The sequence below is a fragment of the Onychomys torridus genome, chromosome 2, assembly GCF_903995425.1.
Source record: "Onychomys torridus chromosome 2, mOncTor1.1, whole genome shotgun sequence".
In the NCBI taxonomy this organism is placed as follows: domain Eukaryota; kingdom Metazoa; phylum Chordata; class Mammalia; order Rodentia; family Cricetidae; genus Onychomys; species Onychomys torridus.
Genome location: NC_050444.1, coordinates 17629170 through 17651216, shown reverse-complemented (window position 1 = coordinate 17651216; position 22047 = coordinate 17629170). Strand labels below are relative to the sequence as shown.

The following is a 22047-nucleotide window of genomic DNA, read 5'->3' as shown; positions in this document are numbered from 1 at the left end:
CCCAAGATGGAAATGAGTACATATGAGAGGGTGATTTAAGGTGGGATCGTTTGAGGTGTCCCACCAATTACTGAAGGAATAGATTATCTGAAACACTACTTTTAATCAAGAAGATCTCATCTTGACACAAAGCAACTGCGTTCAATTGGTATTTTCTGAAGTGAAATGGAAAAGACAAGAACAGATTTCAAATAAGCAAAGATGTTTCATAAAATAATCGGTACCAGCTATATTCTTATAATGTTAACTGTGATGTGAGGCGAGTCACAGATCTGGATGTGGTCCTAAAGAGTAAGTGCTTGATGGGACCGAGGGTGAGAGCAATAGGACCTTTTGTGCATTCAACTTGAAGCAACAGAATTTGTCATCATTGGTCTGAGTAGCTCAACCGAGGAACTCAAGCAGCTTTCATCTACATCCAGAAGCACAGTCTACTTTTTAACTGCTGTTATTTTGAAAACTTCTTCAAAACCATCTAAAAAGCATTGACAGCTATTTTTGTAGATTAATGAAAGGCAGATGCCTGCAAAGAATTCCCCTCCAACAACCCAGAAGTCTGTGTTACCTACACCTCTTTCTTCTGTGTTTTCAACATCTTCTTCATTTTCAAGTCCTGAGAAAGGACTTTCAGCTCAGTTCTCTAAAGGCAGCTTCAGTGCCCCATCACTCACAAACTCCAGAGGCTCAGTGCATACTGTTTCATTTATGCTTCAGATTGGCTTCATGTGGGAAGTGTTACCATCAAAGGAAATGTCTCTGTCCACTGTCAAAGACCTTGTGTGCTCCATTGTTCATCAGAAGTTTCCAAAGTGTATATTCCACGGCATGTATAACAAAATTCTTCTGTTTCACTATGACATGAACTCAGAAAACATTTTGTGGCTGATTAGCTCAAAAGATGAAATCCATGAAGGAGATCTTGTAGAAGTTGTTCTGTCATCCTTGGCCACAGTAGAGGACCTCCAGATCTGCCCTCATATTCTCTATGAACATTCTTATAAAGCACCTGCTTTTTGTGATTACTTTGGTGAAATGCTCTGTGGATTGATATGTCAAGGATTAAAATGGGGAGGCTGTGGATTAAATTATCATAAATGATGTGCCTTCAAGATTCCAATAACTATAGTGAAGTAAGAAAGATATCGGTCAAATGTATCTCTGCGGGAACCTGACTTCTCCTTCTGAGACCCCTGCAGCCTGAATGTGTGCTCCTTCTCAGTGAAGAGTCACATACTCACAAAGAACCAAGTAAGAGAATTCCATCCTGGCCATTCAATCTGGATGGAAAAGATAGTGACATGCAGGGTCAAAGTTCCACAAACATTTGCTGTCCATTCTTACAGTAGTCCAACAATATGTCAGGACTGCAAGTATCTACAGAAAGGCTTCTTTTGCCAAGGAATGCAGTTGAAAGATTGTAAATTCAACTGCCATACATGTTGCGCATTGAAAGTACCGAGAGATGGCTTTGGCAAGGTTACTTTCAATGGAGAGCCTTCCAGTATGGGAACTGATACAGGTACACCCATGGGTATTGACAGTAATGATAAGAACAATCATGGCATAAGGGGCTTGGATGACTCAGAGGAGCCATCCCCACCAGAAGACAGAAGATCTTCCTGGACCCGAGTGATCTTGATGTGGAGCGATAGAGAAGACTGTTAAGACGATCAGGGCAAGAAAATTCCTCAACAGCACAATCCAAATACCTCCCAGGCTCCAAGTCATCCGGCCAGAAGATTCCTTCTGTTCCATCCTACATCTCCCCCTCCCTTCCCCACCCCATGGCCTTTCAGAAATGACCATGGTAAACACTGGAGTTACAGTATTATAGTAGTTTGATATGTTAACTGTGTATCAGTATCACAGGGCTAATTTATTTTCTTTTTAAGTCATTGTCTTCTTATAATATTTGAAAAATATTAGCTCAGATATCTTTTAAAAATTTTTTAAAGATTATTTATTTATTTATTTATTTATTTATTTATTTATTTATTATGTATACAGTGTTCTGTCTGCTTATATCCCCGCAGGGCAGAAGAGGGTACCTATTTCATTACAGATGGTTGTGAGCCACCATGTGGTTGCTGGGAATTGAACTCAGGACCTTTGGAAGAGCAAGCAGTGCTCTTAACCTCTGAGCCATCTCTCCAGCCCCATCTTTTAAAAATTTAATGAGGGTATAATATATATGATTCTTTTTTAAAAAATTGAAAATATTGATCATAAATTTTAAACATTTTTAGTCCATCCATAAGCAATAATATCCCATTGATGAGGGTGGTACTGTCCATCACATACACAAAGAGGAAGAGCAGCACATTGGTTAAGGAAGAGTGGATGGTTCAGTGTACCAGCAGGGATGACCTGGTCAGTAATTACATCATGTGAATGTGCTAGTAACACTTGGTAATGATTGTCACTTGATGCACGTTTAAAACTAAGAATAAAATATATAGGCATATATTAAGGTATTATATACCCTCAGAAATGTGTAAAATTTTTGCTGCAATGATTGTTAACATTCAAAAGGATCATCAGAGTAATGACTCAAAACATATTTACAGCCAAAGATGGAAAAAAGTAGAATTACATTTGAATAGTCATCATTAGTAAGGTAGGAAGCAGTTGCTTTTGTGTGTATAAACAGTGTGAATGTACATGTTCTCTTTAGATTGGTGTAGCAAAGAGGATCATAAAGTTCTAGTAGAACAGAAGAGGAAGACAGCATAGTGGAATAGTTCAGAATACTGGCTTCAGAGCTAGGTTCTGGTATGTCTATCATTAAACCTGTAAACACCGTACAGTTACTTTTTCTTTATGCCTCAGTTTCTCTGTGTATAAAGCCTGCATGGTAGTACTTTCTCAGACATCCACATGAGCTGATAGATGTGAGAAGAACTTAGGGCAATGTCTGGTGTATAGTAAGCAGTCAGTAAATATCAGCAGCCACTGAAACCTGCTGGATGTTTTCGCACATTGGTTGTTCGAGACAGGGTGTCTCTGTGTAGCTTTGCTCGAACTCACAGAGATCCGCCTGGCTCTGCCTCCGAGTACTGGGATTAAAGGCGTGCTCCACCACCGCCGGCAATGCACAAGCCTTTTAAGAAGAATTTGAAGTTAGATTGCTGCAGTGTTCAGACCTCCTTGGAGAAGTTTCTTTGTGTGGAGAACCGCAGTTAACTCAGAAATTCACAACTGGTCAAAGCGCAGAGAGTAAGTTGCTGAGGAGTGTTCATCCACAAACGAGACAGCCAGTATCATACCTCCTCTTCTCCCTAAGACTCAGAGACCATCGCCAAGAGGGGCAGAAAGAGCGCATGTGCCAGAGTTGGGGAGGACGAGGATGAACAAAATCTTCTGGACATGATGAAACAGCTGTGCTCATGAACTCTCCACAGCTGTGGCTACCTGCACAAGATCTAGCCAATCACCATTCCAGTGGGGAGGGGTTCACAAACCCCTGTTCTAGCTGAGGGCTTCTGTGGGTGTTGTTTTATCTTCCTTTCGGTGGCTATGCTTTAAACTGCAGGAGGCCTGGCTGCTAAGGCCTTATAGCCTGGGCAGAATTCTGCTCCCTCAGACAATGGCTCTGTTGCTGCCACTAAAGGAAGTTCTAACTAAATCTCTATTGTTTTAATAAAACTTGAGATGCAAAAGTTAGGGTGAAAACTTGTGAGCTTAGAGACTCTGAGTAGCAACTGTTTAACTTTCTCTCTTTGCTGGCAACTGGAAGACACTCCCTTCCACACCACCCCAACTAAAAAAAACCCAGGCCGATCTCCCTGGCCCTTCCTGTTAACCAGTTGGTAACCCTGCCTCTATGAGTCCAGGTTAACTTTATTTAATTAACGCAAATACAACACATCTTTACACAGTTAGAAAAGGCAGTGTGAACAAATGCAACACATCTTTGCTTGGTTAAACAAATATTCCACAACAGGGAAGGGCAACTTGATCTTCTTTAAGGTAATGATCAACCATACACTGATGGCCCCTTCCCCAGGAAGTTATGGGCAGCAGCAACTGGACTCTGGGTTATTTTTTAAAGAGGGACTCAAAATTAGGGGACAAGGTACTGGCAGTTAGGGGGAGAAATAGAGGTAAAAATGATCAAAATACATTGTATGAATCTATAAAATGTTCAAAGAATAAAAATATTTAAAAACAACAAAGTGTTTTTATGCTACTATGCTATTTAAAGCCATCAGGGTTTGAGTTGTTTGCTGTGACAGCAACAGGGAACGAGCATGATCAAACACAGTTTATTGGTCTTCCTTCTGTGAGTTATTTCTTCACTTGCTACTGATGTTTCCCGGGATCCCTTCTTCAACAAACTCTTTACATCATCTGTACTTGGATCCTATTTAGAACCTATAACCTTGGGGTTTATTATTCCATTCTCTAATCTGTTGCAGTATTTGAGGACACCCTCACTTTGGGAGTTTGTGACCAATGGCCAGGCTTTATTGAGTCACATGGGATTGCCCATTACACCCAACTCATGATTATTCCATAGGCAAGCCTTGTGCTAATATCCCATAGTAATGTCTGAGGCTATTTAGAGTTCCGTCACAGCTTGAAGCTTTTGCTACAACTCACCCTTTCTTTTACTTTCTTCACACATGCTCTCCAATGTCAGCTGTATTTAGCTATAAATAGTCTCTCTTTGTCTACTCCTAATTCCCTTTATCTTTCATGGGTACTACCCCAATAAATTACTCACATTTTCAATTTGGTCCTCAAATAGGCTTTCCTGAGAAATAAAAACCAACCCAATAACACATATTAAATCTCAATGAAGAGTGTGGTGTTTACATAGACTAACTTACCACATTAAAAGAAAATCAGGTATGGAAGAGAAGAAATAAAGTAGCTACATATTGGTTAAGGTACAATATCGCCCAATAAAAACTAATACAAAACAAAACTAATACAAAACCAACTAACCAACTAACCAGCAAACATAGCTTCCCAAATCAAATAGAAAACAAACTAGAACCAATAGGTATTCCAAAGTGGAGCAATTCTGGTGAACAGTCCCACAATGCCACAGAATAACGGAAAGGTGCTGTGATTAAGGGTGTCCACGTAAGGATGAAAGAATGAAATCAAATCCCTCTGCCATTCTTCTCTGTCTCTTTGGTGGCCTGGGTTTCTACATTGGTTATGTGAGGTGGAGACATTAGTTACTAATGGAGTAACTGTGTTTGGAAATGTTCCATGAACAGTATGCACAAAGCAGTGTATGGAGAGGACAATACAACTTGGTTGATTTTGTCAGCTGTTTGTTTCCTCTTCTAGTACTTACTTTTCTGTGTGACCATGGGCCAATTCCTTAGCTTCTCCAACTCCCAGTTTCCTTGTCTCTAAAACAAAAATAGTGGTCCATATCTCATCATCACCCAGAAAACAGTGAAGGATTGTATTCAAAACTGTTCACACAGAGCTAACACATGACTGACCAGGAACATTTTCTTAAGAGAGCTAGACTCAAAGCCTTATTTCCATTAGGGAGAGGAAACAATGAAGTACCACAATCAAAGGCCAAGTCACAGCCCAAAGTGGATAACACAAAAGCCAAATCACAAGCCAATCAGAATTAATCTAGGTCCAAGGGTTTGGATTTCAAAGGCACTCTGCTATTTGAGGGCTTTTATATTGTGTTCTTCAATACTGATGATAAAATTTATGTTAAAGCAAAGCAAGCAACTATTCTAATTAAAAACAGAAACTTCAATCTAAATTGTAACTGAAAAATGATTTAAAGAAATTACTTGTAGGTGTGTCCACTTATACATTGAAAATGAGATGCAGAATTTTACCAAGCTGGGAATTAAAATAATACTGTTAATGGTCTGTGTTGTACAATGTTACAGAAGGAATTGCAAATACAGGCCACAGTTATTGTCCCAGGCAAGATTCTTGTGTCCAATGGATTTATACTCAAACCATTCTCTGAAAATCAACAAAAATGAAATATTTGTTGAAGGTATTACTATTTATGAACCTCACTTTCACAATACAGATCAAATTTGGAAATGTCAAACTCTGCATTCAAGTTATTTAGTTTTTAAAATCAGTTGCCACTGAAAAGTCAAAGAAAATGGCATGTAAGCACCTGTTATGTTACCTCCCCTCAAGGTCAGAATCTCTATCACTGACCTCTATATCCACAGCTAGGAGTCCCTTACACTGATGTGTATAGGGTAAGACACAGGAATGCTGGAGCTCATAGCATGTAAGTGAGGTTTAAAGTGCCTCCTTAGCGCTCAAAGAGTTGATCATTTTTAGTGTCATTGAGATAAATTCACAGGAATTCGTACCAAACATGCAAATAAGCATCTTTACTCCAAAGTTATCTCCTAGACATTAGTTCCTTATGGAGCAATACAATTTAAAGATGTCCCATAAACTATAACTCTTCAGAGAAAGGAGGCAACCAGTAAGAGCTACTTATACAAACTAGAGTGGGTTAATGTGCTATTGCAAATTCACTTAAGATGTAATGGCTCAAATTCAGTTAAAGTTCATTCTCTACCTCTTTATAACAGAGTAAGTGATGTCACAAGTTAGTAAGGAAATTCTACTTTTTCAAATAATTTGATGCTGGAGGTAGATGTAAGAATGCCATCTTCAGCTTAGTATGCTCTGGGTTTCACCATCCTTGCCAGTTGGAACAGAATGTGAATAATATGAAGGCATCTCCCCGAGAGGTTTCTCATGGGCCAGGGACAAATGTTGTCTACTCACATTAGATTTAAGTTAGTTATTTGCTCTTATTAAATTGTAGCAGAGACTGGGTAAGATAGGATACTGGGGGATGGAATATAGTTCACAAATCATGCTATTGCCAAAACTGCAGGTTGCTCTTTACAAACTGATAGCAAGGCCCCATTGCTGAAGACAACACCTGTATTAAACATGGAGATGTTGAGCTGGTGCCTACTTAGAACTTTTACCTCTATGTTCCAGTGTCTTTGGTACAGAAAGGTATGTTGTATTCTAATAAAAGAGTAACATTAGAACCAAGCTAGCCACAAACCCTTTATTTACAGTGGTCTATGGCTTGCAAAATATGTTGGGGTAATGGTGGTGCAAAGCTTGCAGGAGTAAACAACAAATGACTGATTTGACTTAAGTCCCACTCCATGAGTTACAACTCGTATCTGATACTGCTTGGGTGGCCAAGAACCTGAGACTAGATAGATCAAGGACATAGGGGAAAACCAAATAATACTGGAATATAGAAAAGACAAAAATAATAGAATGACTCCTAATGACATTCTGTTATACTCACAGTGTCTTGTTCAGCTGTCATCAGGGAAATTTACTCCTTCAGCAAATGGGAAGAAATATAGAGACCTATAGCCAGATATTATGCAGACAGTGAGAGACCTTGGAACAGCCCTAAATGAATATCTCCATCAAATCCCTCCCCTTTGGGCTTAGGCAATCCTATGGAAGAGGAGGCAGCAAAAGTGTAAAAACCAGAAGGGGCTGGAGGACACAAAGAAAACAAATCAACATGAACCAAACTCATCTGAACTCACACAGACTGAGGCAGCATGCACAGAGCCTGCACAGGTCTACATGAGTTCCTCTCCATTTATATTATGACTTCAAATTTAGTGTTTTTATGGGACTTCTGAGTGTGCCAATGAGTGAGTCTCTGATTTGATTTTTTTTTTTTTTTGAGGGATCTTTTCCTTGGTCTCTTTTCTTTCTGTTGGTTTGTCTTGTCCAATTCCTAAGTGATAGATTTTGTTTGATCCTATTATATTTTATTTTGTTATACTTTTAAAAATAAATGAATGTATGAAGACCTAGCTACTAGGGTAAAGGTTAACAACTGTTGGAAGAGAGAAAATCAGTTTTTTTATAATAGAATGTCACTGGGTATCTCAACCACTCCAGAACAGGCCTCATGTTCAGAAGTGTTTGACCAACATGCAATGAATGCCACAGATTTTTTGTGTGCCCTTATTTGGTTATGTTTTTTGTTTTGTTTTGTTTTATTTTTGTTTGTTTGTTTTGTTTTTACCCCATGGTTTTATTTTGTTTTCTTGTTTTGGGGTGTTTTGCATTAGGTTTTTGTTGGTTTTTGAGAATGAAATTAAAGTTGATTAGGTAGGGACGGGGAGAGGATCTGGAAGGACTTGAGGGAGGAGAAGAATATGATCAAAATATATTTAAATTTAAAAAGTTCTCAAAGAATGAATTAAAAATTCCTCACAAAAAGCAACTCAGCACAGAACAGGTTTATTTGGCTTACAATTCCAGGTTACAGACCATCACTGTGGGAACAATCTTGAATAAGACAAATAAACCTTTCTCTTCTAAGTTGTTTCTTCTTGTTTTTGCTTTTGTTTGTTTTACCTTCTTTTTGGTCAGGATATTTATCAGAGAAACAGAAATAAAGCGAGGGGCAGAAATTGCTAAGGAAGTGGAGCTGCTACTGTGATAAGCCAGCTATGTGTCTTTTTGAGGCTTTGGAGTTGTCTTCTGGAAGAGCATGCAGGTATTTGATATACACTGGATAGAAAAAGCCATTGAATTATGGTATTAGATCTTTACCTTATAGTGGGAACTTGGAAGACTCTAATGCTGGGAGAACTATGGGCAGTGGAGGCCTGGATCATTAAGTTTTAGAGGAGAAGCAAGACTTTAAGAGAAACTGGGATAGGGATTGTTCTCATGACATTTTGGCCAAGAATATGTCTTTGTTCTGCTCTTGTCCTAAGAACTTGGGTGGAATGTACTTACAAGAAAATGGACTTTGTTTGTTAGAGGACCTTTCACCATGGCAGAGTCAGGCTAGTGCTGAAACAGCAAGTGTAACTGATAGAGAAATCAGGACAACTACAAAGAAGCCTTCTGCCTTATACTAGGGCAACAAGAAAGTGTATTTTTGGGGTCAGCAATCACCGATGTATCTGTGCTACATTTTCAGCTAGCAGTGGAACTAGGCAATGTCATAAATGCTATCTACATTGTACTAGCTTAAAGGGCAATGATGCAAGACTGAGGGGTCATAGAGACCAGCTTAGGCCAGGAACTGTGTGGTGGTGTCATTCAGGGTTCCTGCAAAGTGGCCCTGAAATGTGATTTTATGGAGCTGTGAAGGCAAAGCCTCAGTTGCAATGAGGAGCCAAAACTTTTGGAGATTCCAAGACTGTGTGTCAGTCTCCAGGGAAAGCTGCAGTTTTTGAGTGGAGCGGACATAAGCTTATGAGAGAAGCTGTGTGCTGTAGGTGGCAGAGTTGAAGTGCTGGACTATCCAAATCCTTTGGACTCCAGCAAATTGCTTCAGCAGCCCCAGATATAGGATGTGGAAGTACAGGAGTTGGGCTTTTCCATTCTGGATTTTGGTTTTCAGTTTAATTCCTTACTAGGTTCTGATTCTTCCATTTTCAAATGAGAGTGTTGGCCTTGTGCCATTATATCTTGCAAATATTTCTTCTATGTCACAAGAGCTCACAGTAAAGAGATTTAAGATCTTTAAACTGTTAGAAGTTTTAAAGACTATGAGTACATTTAAAGTTGAATTGTATTTTATATTATGAGATTAAACATGGGTCTTCAGGGAAAAGGATAGGTTAGGGCTTAAAGTAATGTGTATGTCAAGTTGACAAGGCATGAAGTTGTTAATTTTAATTGACAGCTTTTTACAGCCCAGAATCACCTGGATGAGGAGTCTCAGTGAAGAACAGTTTAGATGAGGTTGGCCTGAGGGTAAGACTATCAGACTATCGAGGATTGTCTTAATTGTTAATTGATGTGGGAAGACTCAGCCCACTGTGGGCCACAGGGAATGGACCTTGATTGTATATGTATGTAGGGAGGGTATGCACAGGATAGGCATGCATGCATTTATTTCTCTCTGCTCTTGGCTGTGTGTGTAATGTGACTGGTTTCTTTAAGTTCCACCTGATTTCCCACAATGGTAAATCATAATCTGGAACTGTAAACAAAATATATTCTCTGTTTTCTAAGTTGATTTTTATCTGGAATTAATCACAACCACAGAAATTAATCTAAAACAGCTGTTTTTGTTTATGTGGATATATATTTGTGTGCAGCTTTGTGTGTGTGTGTGTGTGTGTGTGTGTATGTGTGTGTGTGTGTGTGTGTGTGTGTGTGTATGTGTGTGTCAAGGGGTGTATGTAGATCAGTGGACAACTATAGTTGCCTTTCAACTTTAAAATTTTTTCTATTTGTAGGTTTTATTTTTGAAAATGTCATACATGTATATAATGAAATATTTTCACATCCACCCCATTTTTCTTCTTCAACTCTACCCATATGCCCCCAATATGCCCTCTTATAATTTCATGTCTCCATTTTTTGATGAATTACCAAGTCCAATTAGTGCTGTCCATAGGTGTGTGGATATGAGGACATCCTGTGGAGTGTGGGAAATCTATCAGTGGCCACATTCTAATAAACGAATGAATGGTTCTCTCTTCAACTATTAACTGCCACGGCTCCTTAATAAGGTGTGTGGCCTGGTGATCATCTACTCTATTTAAGCTGGGATTTTGGCTAGCTTGGTCTTTTGCAGGTAAGGACAGATGCTGTGGGTTCGGGGGTGTGACAGCTATGCCATGTTTTGAAGACAGCATTGTGTAGCACTCCGCTCGATCATTTCGCTCTCATGCTTTCTCTGCATCTTCTTCTTTAGTGTGCCCCAAGACTTGGCACCATTGTTCTGGTTGTAGACAATGTTTCTCACTATGGATCACCTGAGCCCCAGGAATCTGCTGGAATGACAAGTGTGGGCCACTGTACCTAGCTTTTTTAAAATGTGTATTTGGGGGCTCAAACTCAGGTCCTTATGCTTGCAAGCCTAGGACTTTACATACTTAGCTATGTCCCCCAAGTAATGTTTTTAATCTATTTTTATTTCATAACTGCTAGATCTACTAATTGTTCTTCTAGTAGAAACCTGGTGAGATATCTACCATGTTAGAAAATGAAAGTGTCACAGAAGAAAATCAAACAAAATGGAAGAAGCAGATGGAAAACCAGACTAATTTGGACTCATTTGATTCCATATCCCATTCCAATGCTATTTCTTTGGCACTTGGGAGTTCTAGATAGAATTGCTGCTGAGTCAAGCCACATACTTCTTTGCATGTCTTCAGCTGGTCAGGGTGTCATAAACTACTGTGTCTTCTCATCTTCCATGCTCACTCTGTTAGGATCCTGCCCTCACTCCCGCACATGCACATCCTGGGGTCTTGCATCTTATGTCATCGGCAGGCACTGGTGACTTCCAATGTAGAATGATACAAATAAGTAAAATGAGGTGTACCTAAGGAGCCTAGATATAATACCTTGAGGCAGGGAAGTTAAGAGAACTCCTGAAGGTGAGAAAAATTATAGTAAGATTCAAATAAGCAGATGAAGGCAGCCATGCAGAAAGCTGGCAAGCAAGGTGTGTTCCAAGAAAAGCAGCAAATATAATACCTAAAACAGTAGTGAGCAGAGCAGTACATTGGAGGCCAGCATGGATACTGTACAAGTATTAGGAAATAGAATATAATAGTACATTTAATAGACAGCATGGGCCCTGACCACACTCTAGCAAGGAGCTAGATTTAGCCCAATTGCAATAAGAAGCAGTCAGATGAGTGACATAGCAATAAGGAAATACAGTATTTTAGAGCTCAATAAACTGATCCAGGCTCCTTGCATTCAAACCCTACTCCTGTATTTTCTAGCAATGTATCCTTACTAACTTCCTCATTTCTGTATTCCTTAGTTTTCTCATTTATGGAATAGAAGCAGATATAATAACCATCTCAATGGGTGTCAATGGACAAGTGCAAGCAAGCTCAGGAAAGGGTCTAGTAGATAATAACAAGTGTTAGTTATCATTATGGGTTTGGAGAAGGCATCTCAACAGCTTTGTGAGGTGGGACTATAATGGGCAATAGTGGAGGCAGAAGTAACAAATAAGGGAGCTGTTTCTGTATCTAGGTGATAAATGGTAGAGGCATAGTCTAGAGCTAAAGTAGTGGAAATAGTGAGCGGTTGGAATGAGAATCTATTCGGTATGCTTTGCCAACAAGACTTACACAGAAAAAGTGTGGTGTGAGACAGAGTCAATTTTGACTCTCATGTTATGATTGTTTTTCCCAAGAACAATTTGAACAGTGGTATTCTGAATCCCTGCTATACACCAGGGCCAGGGCACCAGTGTTTTGCTGACTGGTGGTATCTTGCTAAAAATCCAAAGGATATAAATATCCATTCCTAAACGCTGGGAGAGAGAGCTCTATCTATAGGGCAAATAAGCTGTGGGACTAGACAGAAGCAACAAATAGCAGAAGGGTAACAAGAGAGAAGAGAGCCAAGGAGTATAAACTGAGAATCTCATTTGAATGTCACAATCACAGTGCAAAATTAATCAGATAAGACAGAAGGAAATGGAGGTAAGTATCCCAGAAGCCTAGAAAAGACATAATATCAAAACAGAGCACATGTGTCAAATGTATCAGAAACACCAAAATAAAAAAGGAAGATGGAAATGTGAGCATTGACTTTGGCTGTGTAGAGATGGTTGGTGACCTCAATAGTCAGAAACAGAATAAGAAAGTGAGACAAGTACTGATGTTAATCTAGAATTGGAATGAGTGAAGAAAATTTTGATTATACCTGAGAAGATCTTGATCTATGAAATGAGGAAATAAGAATTTAGAGAGGGGAAGTAGCTTGCTTCAGGAAGCAATCAGCAAAGACTATGTAGGAAGATGTCTGTGTTTTCATGAGCAAATGATGCAGACCTACGTGTGCTCAAGAATGGAAACTACAAGTTGTCATGAAATGCTGAGAGCACAGACTATTTTGATACTATCTCAGTTGTGTGATGTATTTTGGATACTGGTTTGAAAGCATCTTTTTGTCATGAGAAAATGGAAGGAAACATTTGGAAGGAAGAAAAAGCTAACCATCTACCAGTGTACATTGCATAAGTGCCTGGGATGAGGAAAATGGAAATGAGCTGTGATGGGAAATTGTGCAGAGCTGTGAAATGCAAGAGGAAACTTTCAAAGAGCAGCTGATGCAGGCACAGAAGTCTAGAGAGCCATCCCCCACTTGTTCAAGACAGAAAACACATTCTGTGCCTTAAAAAATTCAGGGTAGAAAACTCTTACAAAAAAGAACAAAGACAATGTGTTCAAACTTCCTTTTATTTGAAATAGGAAGTTATCCTTTCTAAAAAGCTTAATTTTGGCTCTAGTGAGCTCTCCTTTTAACCACCAGTAACAGCATAATTATAATCAAAGTGTGTTTATATTTCACTTTTGGAAAAAAGAAACTCTTTTGTCCTTAGTTTCTTAAAGGAATTAATGAGATACCCTTATAGATAATTATAAAATTATCTTTAAACATACTTGCAAAATAGATACTCTCATAACCTTGTGAACAGGTTATTTTTGAAAGGTAAGGTATTATGTAAGTTGGAAGAATTTTATAGTTTAGCTAAAGTAAAAATAAAAAAAAATAGCATGAATGACAGGACCCCAAAGACTATGATATAAAATGTAGTTCTAGTAATTTGCTTGGAAGTTATTTCCAAGAAACCCCTAAAGATATCTAATCTCAATTATGATTCCAGAAAGCCTCCCTTTAAGGTTCTTCTCTCAGAATTAAGAACCATAGGTGAGTGTGATAGGTAAATGGCACTGGTGGCGGCACTGGTTACCGCATGGAAAGGTCACAGTCACAACAGAAACCACTGTTAGTTTTTAGAGCTTTATTAGGAGAAAGAAAGCGGGGTAAGGGAAAGAGAGGAGAGCCAGGCCTATGGAGGAGAGAAGCAAGAAGCAGAGCAGAGAGCAGGGAGTAGAGAGAGAACAGAGAGAGAGGGTGGGGTCCACATCCAGCTTTTTAAGGCACAGATTGCGTGACAGGGTGTTTTGACTTAGGTTTCTCTAATACCAGTGCTTTCCATTGCAGGCACTTGAGAAACCTCAGGTCTGAAATAGGGATAACGTCAATCACACAGGGTGACTGTGAAGGGTAAGTACTACTGCATTCTGGAAGTGCATTGTTTGCAATTTTAGCATCAAGTTCTTAATAGAAACGGAATATAGTTGCCTAAGCTACAAAATGCAATGGAGCAGATACCATGACTCATGTTATAGCCTCTTCTGTCCCTAAGGCAAAACAGTTCAGTCAGAAAGGAGGGTGAATAACTGACGCATGTGATTCATGTCATTTACCAAAGATGTATATCAAGTCAGGAAGGTGGCGTTAAATTCCTAGAAAGACACAGATTCTATCTCCAGAGCATAAGCATAATCACACCACTGTTTCCTGGGGCATGTACCATGTATGTGTGTCAGGAAGTGTGCTTTCTAACTGGAGTACATAGTTTGTGTGGACAGGGCTATTACATCTAATTAGTTTTCAGAGTCCCTGTTGCATTGTCAGCAGGAATATTTTCACAGTTTTACTTTATGAGCTCCTGGGGCCATAAACATCTCCCCAGGCTTCAGAGCTCCAGTGTGGGGCAATGAGCAGCTGGTCTGGAGAGGACTCTGAGTAGTGACTGCACTGACAAATCAATTGCACAAAAAGACTATTTGTGATGAGTTTTCTTTCTTTCTTTCTTTCTTTCTTTCTTTCTTTCTTTCTTTCTTTCTTTCTTTCTTCCTTCCTTCCTTCCTTCCTTCCTTCCTTCCTTCCTTTCTTTCTTTCTTTCTTTCTGAGCATCCACAAATTCACTGTAAACTCAAAAGCACTATGTCACCTAGAGCCAGGAGGTCCCCGCTTCAGACAAAATGCAACACTACTGTGCGTTTCTGTAGTACTCAGTCTTCAAATAAACTTTTGTCATTTCCTCTGGAGTATTCCCTTGGCTTTTATTTTAGATACTTAGATTTAGATTCATCACCCAAGAAATAGGGATAAGGGATTGTTAAAAGATTCAGGGATGAAAAGTGTCTGGTCTCCCAAAGGGCTTGGTTAATGATGGATAATGTATTTCCAACGGCAAAGAACATTTTCAAACAAGAGTTCTCTACCACTTCCAACAGCACCACTGTAGACACATGCTCTGCATTAGTTCCTTTTCTACTGCTGCGATGAAGCACCATGACCAAGGCACTTATAGAAGGGTTTATTTGAGGTTCACAGTTCCAGAGGGACAAGTGTCCATCACTATCATGGCGGCAGACGGGTATAATGCTGGAGCACAACTGGGAGTGCACATCCTGGCCCACAGACAGGAAGCAGAAAGCACTCTGGAGATGGCATGAGTCCTTTGAACTTCAAAGCCCACTCCCAGTGACAAATTTCCTCCAATAAGACCACACCTCCTCCTAATCTTCCCCAAAATAGTTCCACCCACTGGGGACCAAATATTCAAGCATATGAGTCCATGTGGGTCATATCATTCAAACCATCTCATGTTAGTCTAAATCAGTAACTGTGTGAACAGGAGCCTGGAGATCGTGACAACAGTCAATGACATATCCTTGGCTGAACTCTGACCTGCAGCCCTGGATTTCCAGATGTTCTTAGATGAGTCCTTCATTTTTATGTGGTTTTATATAACTCACTATGTGTCCAGTAGAGCTGAATCATGAAGAAACCAGATCCTAGGCACCAATGCTCTTAGCTCCATTGCTCAACTTCATGAGTTCTTGTTTTTCTTCTGCAGAAAATGAAAACATGATGAATTAAACATTACAGTAGCCAATTAATGTGTTAGGTCATCTTTCCACACCCCTGAGACCTTTCCCTCTTGTGATCACATGTTCAAACCTGCACCCCAGATCCTGAGGACATGGCTGTCTATGGAGACAGGAAATTGAAGCACTATATGGAAAACGTGTCAGAAAGCAGGCTACAGCTTCTTTCAGAAAACACTTTCAACCCAAAGCAGATGATCATGGGATATAAGTTCATAATCCACATAATACAAGTCTGAGCTGCCACATGAGCTCTACCTTCTTGTCCTAAAATGAGGCTGATCACAGTAGACCTGTGTTCCTCAGACAAATAAGTCAGACTGACAGGAGAAGGCAATATTCTTGAGGAAAACTATGTGTGCATGCAAATACTCTGTGGACACTCTGTGGAGCCAGGAGGGAGGAAGCTTCTTGCTCAGTCCCATCTTGATTTCTCTACATCCTATAACCAAAATATATTGGTTGTGTCTTCAGCAACAGGGTCTTCCTGTCTAATTCTCTTGGGTAACCAAGAGCGATGACAATAGCCTGTATTGTTTTAGGGCCTTATGGGGTTTTTGGGCCAACAACTTATATGAAGGTGTCCAGTGCTCATTACTGAGACTTTTGTTAATAACCAACTTATAGCTTCTAGGATCTGCATTAGCTACTCATTCAAGATACTTCTGTTAAAACTCCTTTTTTGTTTTCTTTTTAATTAGATTTTTAAATTAGCTTGCAAAGTATAGGCTTTCCATAATCCTTAGTTTTGGTTATTCCTCCCCCACCCCCATTTTAGTTTTGTTTTTTTGAATAGGGTCTAATGTAGCCTGGTTGGCCTCAACTTATTATGTAGCTGAAGACAATATTGAATTCCTGAATTTCTCACCTCCATCTCTTAGGTACTGGGACTGCAGGTGTGGGTCATCATGCCCAGTTTCCACAGTTCTAATAATGGGGTCTGTTCTTTGCTACTGTGTCAAAGGCAGACTTTGGGGAACTTCACTCAAGCTTCCCAGATGCTCTTTCACTCTGACTGCTTGGAATTCTTGCCTATCTTTTTCTGAGAGGTGGTGTTCACCTTGGAATTCTTGCCTATCTTTTTCTGAGAGGTGGTGTTCACCTTCACTCCCTGTGGTGAAGCTTTCTGGTGATGATGACTGCTTCAATGGCCTGGAAGATTCCCCCTTTTCGAACTAAAAGGGTCTAGATCTAAGCCTGGACTTTCTACCATCTACCTCATGCTTTATATTTACAGATCTAGAGAGGTGATGGGTAAAGAAATACACCAAGCTACGAGGCAGACAACTTATTCAAATACAAAATGTGCAAATACCATCAGATTCTTGAGTTACTTACTATATACTGAGCCCTATTCTGGGTGCACAGAGAAATTCCTGAATCCTCCCTGATCACTGCCCTCACAAGTATGCACTTTGGTGAGGAGAAGAGTAAAACATGTAAACTGACAAATAAAAGCAAATGTCTATGTGATGTGGAAGGGGTCATAAGAGAGACTGAGAACATTAGTGGATATAGCCCAGACACAACACCAGTGAGTTCATGTTTTGTGTGTCCATACAGAAGTCTCTAGATTGCAGAGAAGTTTTTACTGCTCCTAGGTTTTGGGAATGTGTCTCGCCAGAACAGAAAACGTTCCTAGAGGGGCTCCTACATATTAGAAGTTATCTGATGACCTGTCACTTAGGCGCCAGAACTACAAAAACAACTTCATTTTCTGGAGATATTTAACAACCTGAACTTGGAGCTTGCCATGTGCTTTTAATTAGGGATTAAAATACTACCAGAAGCAGATTTTCATAGATTAACCCAGACTTAGAAAAATAAAAGAAGAGGAAGAAACAAGACTTCTTAAATTTCTCATCATATACCTTAAATTTTGGGATAGAGCTCAGGTACAAGTGAAACAAGGAAATGGAAAGCTTGGATTAGCTTTGTTCAGGATTGATTAACACAACTGAAAGAATTTCCCGGCAGACTGGTTACAGTGGAGGCACACACAGAACCAGGTCCATCTGTCTTTAGCCACAAATAGAAAGCTTGTCACAATGGAGACAATATTAGTTAATCTTTACCCAGGAAACCATGCAGTGGTGAGTGTTGCTAGCATGTTTTCAAAGCAGGGTGTTGCTGAACTGTGGCAGGAAAAGCACCTTAACAAAGAAAATACATTACCCCGAAATATGGTTCATGAGGACTGCATTAAATCCTTCCTGGCCCTATTGGTCAATTTTATATAACCTTGATTCCAGGCAGGATTGTGAAGAGGTGGCATGAATTTATTGTACTGGTCTTTTTAGACACCTCCTCCTTCTTCCAATGATAGAGCAGCAGAGTGACAGTTCTGGATTTGGCAGCATGGTCAATGGGAACAAGGAGGAGGAGGGAGACCAAGATAGAATCGGCACCTACTCCTCAGCTACTTGTTCGGCTGCTACAGCTAGAGGTGGTGCATGGCTGCATGTGTAATACAACAGTAGCAGCCAGCGCTGTGTTGCTCTTTTCTGTTGAGACCTCCCATGCCCTGCCTCAGATCTGCAGACTTCCCCTGCTTCTGGGGACCAGTTCTGGACCAGTTCTGAGATGACTTGGAGATGGAGTGCTTTATCAGTTTCTTTCTGGTTGATTGTTGGGTAGAATGGTTAGACTAGACAATGTCTGATAGCTACTTCAGCTCTAATTCGGGGAAGGAGGCAAGCAGTTGCTTCACACGTGAGTAGGAGAGGTGTTGCAGGTATTGGCTGGTGCTAGCTTGTTGCTTTGCATTTAAGAATGTCTCATTAAAAAGGCAATTGGAAAATGATATAAATCAGAATTTTTCTTCTTTCCAGAGACTAGACTTAGCTGCACACCTTAATCATCTCAGATGTCTTATAATAATTACAGTGTGAAAATCTCATTTAGCTCATGTGAGAAGTCTTGCTAAATGGATAAAGTGACATTTGTTTATGTACTTCCAGTGTTTTGCCCCAGAGAAGATCAGCAAATGCAATATTTACTCCGAATGACAGCATTCCTGTCACTATAAACCTTCAGAGAAGGTTTGACGGAGTTCTGGCTTCATGCGTGCAGCTTGGGTAGGAAGATGGCTGGGGGCAGTTAGCTTTCTATTTCCTGACAAATCCAGCCGGCCTTGCCTTTCTTCACTTGCATGCTGAGTGGAACTTTTAAAGGCATCTACATTTTCATTTATTTTGAACAGCTTGCATTGAGTATCACAGTTCTCGACTCTAAAGTTCTTGTTCTTATTAATGTGGCCATTATGCTCATTGATTTCTTCAGCCTCTTTGTTCCAAGGTACTGCTTCAAATTTGGAGTCAAATGAGCGTTCTTTGGAACATGTACTTGTACCAAATGGCCTTAGCTAGAAGAAGAAGGTGGAAGTGGGTGTATTTTACTGAAATTAGAGTATTCTTTATAAAAGAGCGAATATAGTAGAGAGAAAATAAGTAGAGTCAGGGAAATGTGTCTTATTCTGCCAGTTTCATCTATCCCCAAGCATCCTGTAGATGGTATTTTGACATGTTATTGGTAAATCATTCTAATGTCTTGTCTTCATTCTAGGTGGATATTTATTTTGATTCAACCTGACAGCTAGCAAACATTCTTTTATAAACAGCCAGGTTTAGAAAAGCAGGGATATTACCAAGGACGAGATGAGGAGCTTTCAGACCATGCCAAGCCAAATTATGAAGTAGGAAAAAATCATATTCTCTCTCTCTCCTCTCCCTCTCTCACAGGAGTGATTTTTAAGACAAATTTTCCCACCTGAAACACCTAGTGTCTTCATTAATTCTTTCCAGTATCCAAGTCTTTCCCATGTATCATTCTACCTGGCCCTGTACAACACAAAGAATCATGCATTGAATATGTTTTGCATGAGAATTGTCCTAGGCCATGAGCTTCAGCACCAAATAAATTCTTCATAATTTAGTGAGATACTCCATTCTCCAGAATAGCATAGCATCCTATTGATCTAACCACATTCTACATGGAGGAATTAAAGACATATTTATGGTTTGACAAGAAGAAAGGATAGGGAAAATATGCCCATTATATACAGAATTAATGAACATTGGACATTAATGAGCCGCATGCTGCTCTGCAGACTATGGTTGTATTAAAACTAATTTCCCCTTTCCGGCAGCCTTCTTAGGAATCATATTGTTATTTTTTTACCCACATGCTTCTAGGAGTCAAGGCGAGGGTAAGTTGTCAAACATAGTAAGTAACAAAGGCAGTTTTGAACTGGGTAGACCTGTTACAGCTACCATTGTTTTGTCTAGAACATAAACAGAATCAACTATAATACATTTCTATTTTTTCTAATTTTAATATTTTTCATTGGGTATTCAGTATACATGACACAGTATTATATAGGAATATTTTTCATACAAGCATACATTGTATGTTGACCCTACTCCTCCCAATTGCTCTGAATTTCCCTTTAATCAACCGAGTCTCCTGACTTCTACTTTCATATATATATGAATATATATAGTGTTATATATCTGTATAAAAATTGAGAAATACCATGAAATTTACTTAAGGCTGGCTTAATTCACTTAATATGAGAATGTCCAACTGTTTTCCTATTTTTTCTGTGAGTGATAAAACATCATTCTTCATTGATACACACACACATCACATTTTCTTTATCTGTTCTTTTTTTTGGACCCCTAGGTTGGTTATATAACTTAGCTATTGTGAATAGTGCTGCAATAATCAATGTGCAGGTATCTCTGTGATATGTTGAACTGTAGTCCTTTGGGTAAATATCCAGGAGTGGTATAACTGGGTCATATGGATAATAGCTTTTATTTCTTAAGAAAACTCCACACTGATTTCATAGTAGCTGGAATTGTTTACTTGACACAAGCTAGAGTTATCTGAAGGGAGAGAACCTCAGTTGAGAAAATGTCTCCATAAGATCCAGCTGTGAGGCATTTTCTTAATTAGTGAATGGTGGAGGAGGGCCCAGTCCATTGTGGGTGGGACCATCTCTGGGCTGGTGGCCCAGCAATCTAGAAGAAAGCAGGCTGAGAAAGCCATGGGAAGCAAGTCAGTAAGCAGCCCTCTTCCAGGGCCTCTACATCAACTCCTGCATCTAGATTCTTGCCCTGCTTGAATTCCTACCTGACTTCCTTAGGTGATGTACAGCATAAATAACGCCCCCCCTTTTTTTTAACCCATCTTACTTTTTGGTCATGGTGTTCCACTGCAGCGATGGGAACCTTAACTAAGACATTTATATTCTAACCAGCTAAGTAAGGATTCCTTTTTGTCCACATCCTCATCAGCATTTGTTGTTTTGTGTTTTCTTTCTTTTTTCTTTTTCTTTTTCTTTTTTTTAATTATTATGTGTTTTAAATTTTATACATCAGCCATGGGTTCCCCTGTCCTCCCCCCCTCCTGCCCCCACCCCCAACTTCCCCCTAACCCCTCCCCTACATTCCCATGTCCTCCAGGATCAAGGCACCCCTGGGGATTCATTTAAACATGGTGGATTCAGTACAGGCAGGTCCTGTCACCTCCTTCCAGACTGAGCAAAGTGTCCCTGTGTAAGCCCAAGGTTTCAAACAGCCAGCTCATGCACTAAAGACAGATCCTGGTCCCACAGACTGGGTGCCTCCCAAGCAGATCAAGGTATTCAATGGTCTCACTCATCCAGAGGGCCTGATCCAGCTGGGGGCTCCACAGCCTTTGGTTCATAATTCATGTGCTTCCATTCGTTTGGCTATTTGTCCCTGTGCTTTTTGCAATCTTGGATTCAACAATTCACACTCTTGCAGACCCTCCTCTTTCTCGACAGTTGGACACCTGGAGCTCCACCTGGGGCCTGGCTGAGGATCTCTGCATCCACTTCCATCAGTTATTGGACGAGAGTTCCAGCACAACAGTTAGGGTGTTTAGCCATCTGATCACCGGACTAGGTCAGATCAGGCTTTCTCTCAACCATTGCCAGCAGTCTACAGAGGATGTATCATTGTGGATTTTTGGGGACCTCTCGAGCACTCTGCCTATTCCTGTTCTCATGTGGTCTTCATTTATCATGGTCTGTTATTCCTCATTCTCCCTTTCTGTTCTTGATCCAGCTGGGATCTCCTGCTCCCCTAAGCTTTCTTTCCCTCAAATCTTGCCCTTCATTACTCCCACTGTCATCCAGGTTGTTCATATAGATCTCATCCATTTCTCTGTCATTGGGTGATCCTTGGGTTTTTCCTAGGGTCCCATTTTGTAGGTAGTCTCCCTGGAGTTGTGTAGCAGTCTAGTCATCTTTGTTTTACATCTAGTATCCTCCTATGAGTGAGTACATATCGTTTTGTCCTACTGAGTCTGG

At 40.0% G+C, this 22047-nt stretch overlaps 1 pseudogene; it reads left to right on the top strand.

Moving 5' to 3' along the window:
* The first annotated feature begins 519 nt into the window (after positions 1 to 519).
* LOC118577480 lies at positions 520 to 18176 on the top strand (annotated as a pseudogene).
* Positions 18177 to 22047: the final 3871 nt, after the last annotated feature.